Source organism: Physeter macrocephalus, chromosome 14 (assembly GCF_002837175.3).
Source record: "Physeter macrocephalus isolate SW-GA chromosome 14, ASM283717v5, whole genome shotgun sequence".
NCBI classification, from domain to species: Eukaryota; Metazoa; Chordata; class Mammalia; order Artiodactyla; family Physeteridae; genus Physeter; species Physeter macrocephalus.
The window spans coordinates 118502559-118502937 of NC_041227.1; positions in this window are offsets into that span (position 1 = coordinate 118502559).

Consider the following 379-nt stretch of genomic DNA (forward strand, 5'->3'; position numbering starts at 1 on the left):
CTTTCTGAAACAAAACCATCGAAATTACGAAAAGAAAAAAAAAAAAGGAACTGAAATGTTGGAACCAGTCAAAAAAGGAAGCAGACCCCTGACTTTCACATCCATTACCTCCTCCGACGCCCAAGCTCATGTGAGAAAGGCGAGGCAGGTAGAGCCTGCGGCGGCGGGTCACAGTCCCCTATTTCATTCCGGATACGTTTCGGAATGGTTCGGATTTTAGAAGGATAACCGGCGCACACACCTGCCACAGGTGACATAACTCTCCCAGCAAGGCTTGGGCAGCAGCCTGTAATCGGGTTTATTTGCACCTCTGCAGCAAAACTTGAAGAGTCACACTAAATGGGATAAATTAAGGCCGTCCACGGCCGCACATCGGTTC